The sequence below is a fragment of the Micropterus dolomieu genome, linkage group LG23, assembly GCF_021292245.1.
Source record: "Micropterus dolomieu isolate WLL.071019.BEF.003 ecotype Adirondacks linkage group LG23, ASM2129224v1, whole genome shotgun sequence".
Taxonomy (NCBI): domain Eukaryota; kingdom Metazoa; phylum Chordata; class Actinopteri; order Centrarchiformes; family Centrarchidae; genus Micropterus; species Micropterus dolomieu.
In genome coordinates, this window is record NC_060172.1 from 13,725,218 (window position 1) to 13,729,155 (window position 3,938).

Here is a 3,938-nt window from a genome sequence, read left to right on the forward strand (position 1 = left end):
CCTAAGCACGCCGCTAAAATAACGAAGGAGTGGCTTCACAACAACTCCGTGGCTGTTCTTGAATGGCCCAGCCAGAGCCCTGACTTAAACCCAATTGAGCATCTCTGGAGAGACCTGAAAATGGCTGTCCACCAACGTTTACCATCCAACCTGACAGAACTGGAGAGGATCTGCAAGGAGGAATGGCAGAGGATACCCAAATCCAGATGTGAAAAACTTGTTGCATCTTTCCCAAAACGACTCATGGCTGTATTAGATCAAAAGGGTGCTTCTACTAAATACTGAGCAAAGGGTCTGAATACTTATGACCATGTGATATTTCAGTTTTTCTTTTTTAATAAATTTGCAAAAATTTCTACATTTCTGTTTTTTTCTGTCAAGATGGGGTGCTGAGTGTACATTACTGAGAAATAAAATGAACTTTTTTGATTTTTGGAAAATGGCTGCAATGAAACAAAGAGTGAAAAATTATTTAAATTATAAAGGGGTCTGAATACTTTCCGTACCCACTGTATATATATATTTTTTTTAATCAATTAATTATTTCTTAAATCTTTTGTCTATTCACACACTCACACACTCACACACACACACACACACACACACACACACACACACACACACACGTGTTTACGGTATTATCTATTTATTTTATTTTTATTTATTTTTAATATATTACTATAATAACACACACACGTTACTGTTTCATTTATTTATTTTAATTTCTAATATATTTTTATTTTTTAAACACACACACACACACACGCTTACTATTTTATTTATTTATATTATTTTTAATATATCCCTGCAATGGACTGGCGACCTGTCCAGGGTGTACCTCGCCTTTTGCCCAACGTCAGCTGGGATAGGCTCCAGAGATTTCTGAGAGTAAAAATTTTGCTGTGTGTTATAAGAAAAGGAAATGAAAGACAATGCGTGAAGAACGAAAACAGCACAGACATGCATCTTCATTATAAATTATAGATTGTGTGCAGATTTTGACATGCTGGCAGAAAATAGTTGGGTTTTAATCCAATGCATTATATCTGTTAATACATATTTAAATTTTGCTTTTGTTACTAGTTAATAATAAATATTATTTGTATAAATTTATTGATAGTACAAAATGTATCTATTAGAAACCCAAGTCATATTATACTTTAAATGTATATGTAGGCTACACACGTTAAACCTGTGTTAAACCTCTGTTGGACAGTTTGGTGATAAAAAACAACAATTTTAATTTGGATTTACTGTGGTGGTTATTTTCTTCGTTTAGATTGAGGAAGACATTGGTGCCCCTAAGAGACACAGCATGCATGAATAAATCATACGCATACTAAACCATTTATACATAATTAATCTATAAGTAAATACTGTACATTTTCTGTTCAACTGCAATCCTGCTTTAGAAACAAAATTTATTTTCCTTCTTTCTTTCAACAATTTGAACAATATTGTTCAGAATTATTAATACAATATACAAAATGTTAATGTGCTTACGTGTCAACAAATTAAGTGGCATAATGTTTTGAGTTTTAATTTGTCAGTCTGTCTCTCAATGAAGCAGGTTTGAAGATCAGAAAACATTGGTAACTCCACTCAATACAGAAACGGTTTTGCATTATTTTTCTATGGTACAGTGAATCTCAGTTCAACAGTCCACATACAAACTTGTAAAATGTGGTTATATATGGATTCTAGTTCAGGAGATGCTGATTCGAATGGCAAGTATTTTAGTCTGGTGTTCACAGACAACTGATGATGTTTGCTTGATTGGAACTCATGATTACAATAAATACTAACATATAAAGTAAAAAAAAACAAAAAACACTCCACTTGGATTGATAGCCAAAAAAATCTGCTAAACCTTTAATTACACTGATTATACCTTCCTCAATGTGTGCACTTAGTTGACTGCAAGACTAACTCCACTTAGAAAGACACTGAGTCAGGATAAAGCGTCAGTTGTGCAAGAGTACAACTGGAAAAAAAAAATTCAGTTGCCAAATCTTTTATATATATATATACATATATATTAAACAATAATACAACTGCTTAACACTTTTAGATTTAACAAACATACAAAAATAGCATGCTACTAATAAAGAATATGCCATAAAACATCAAATCTACTTACAGGCAATGCCTTCTGAGGGCTCAAACAAGACGATTCTAATGGTTTATCGTACAACATACGCTACTCTGCTATGGGGTGCACAAATAACTAGTACTACTTCCTGCTTTAGATTTGCTTTAGAGGCAGGTATTTTTAGTGCAAACCCATAACGGATCACTGGGCAAGCAAAGGAAAAGAACTAGAAAAGAACTAACAAAAACAAATAAACTGAATGTGGAACACCAAAACTAGTTAATGAGCTAATATCTAGCAAGCTAATATCTGAGCATCTGATGTTTATAGCAAAACTCTTTTCAACTTTAAAACTTGAACATGAATTGCAAATGGAATGTATGTAAAAGGATTTTACTGTGACACAGGTTTCCCCAGGTCCTATCAGGGTCAATTGCTGAGATAAAGTAAGCCAGTGATTCTCCAAATCAGTATCAGACTCTCCTCATTGCCTGCTTGGTCAACTGGTTGAGTCTTCTTACCAGCTTGCTGCCACAATGTTTTTCTTTTAACTGTATTTACCTCTCTCTCACACAAACATACACTCTTGTGTTAATGTAACTCTTTGCTTTACCCCTACATCCTCTATAGGAGGGATGGCGACTGCTGTATTCATGTCCTTTAAACTCATCTCTACCACTCATGCTATATATTACTGCAGTACATAAACAAATATTCCAAACTAAATAATTAAATAGGTTGTTTGTCATTGCCTTCAAAAATGACCAGGTTAGCATTTTCTTTTCATTTGGTGTGGTGTTCTCCAAATACTTGGTTAAGGTCAGGCATCCATCGTGGTCATGGTTAAAAGCATAGACTGTATATAAAGATAGACGACATGACAGCTCCCTAAAAGTGAACCCAAAACATTTCAAACACACCCTGACGCTGGCTGCAGTATAGGTCTTAAACTCCGCTCCCCCTCCGTTAGCAGATTCCCATCGATATTCGTCATTTAAGGTAGTTCTTATCACGCAGCTGTATACTATCTGCCTCCTCACACTGATTTCATCACATACAGGAACCGCAGGATCATTAATATACCTTCTCTAGCCTCTATGAATTGTGTATTTATCTCAGATACACTGAATCGTCTTGCCCCACCCAAATGCAAACTGTCCATGCATTAGCCTACAAAGATCCCCACGAGGGAGCTCGGAACAAAGCCAAAAACACTTACTATTCTACCATCATTGCAAAAGGACAAGGAAACCCCAGGGCCATTTTTCTAACCTTCAATAAGCTACTTCAGTCAGCTCAACAATATCCTCTTGCTGCTTCAACTAAACTATGGTGTGATTTTTATCAGTGTTGGGCAATAACGCGTTATGCGTTACAGTAAAAATATTACTTTTCCTATTAACTAAATAGTGTAACTAATTAATTTTCCTAAACAGTAATATTATTACAGTTACTAATCCAAGTAACGCTGCGTTACTGCGTTACTGAATGCACCATCCTTGACGTGAATGCGCGACTGTACGGCAGCTCAGCAGCACCGGAGCTTATGTTGTTCAAGTCAGCTGTAAAAAGCTAAAGGAAGAATGGAAAACGAGAGAGAGAGGCGTTCTTTCACCAGCTGTAAGTAGCTACTGCCAAATCTTGTTAGCAAAGAATATAGTTGTCCGTTGTAAACATTGTGCAACCAGCAAAAAGCTTTCAACTGTGAAAAGTTTAATTTATTGCAGCATCTGCCAAAGCAGCACAGCAATGTGAAACTTACAGAAAGAAACTCCGGCCACTGCTGCCAGTGATGCATGCACTCATCGGGAGAAAGTGGCGAGGAACATAACAACAACAACAATGT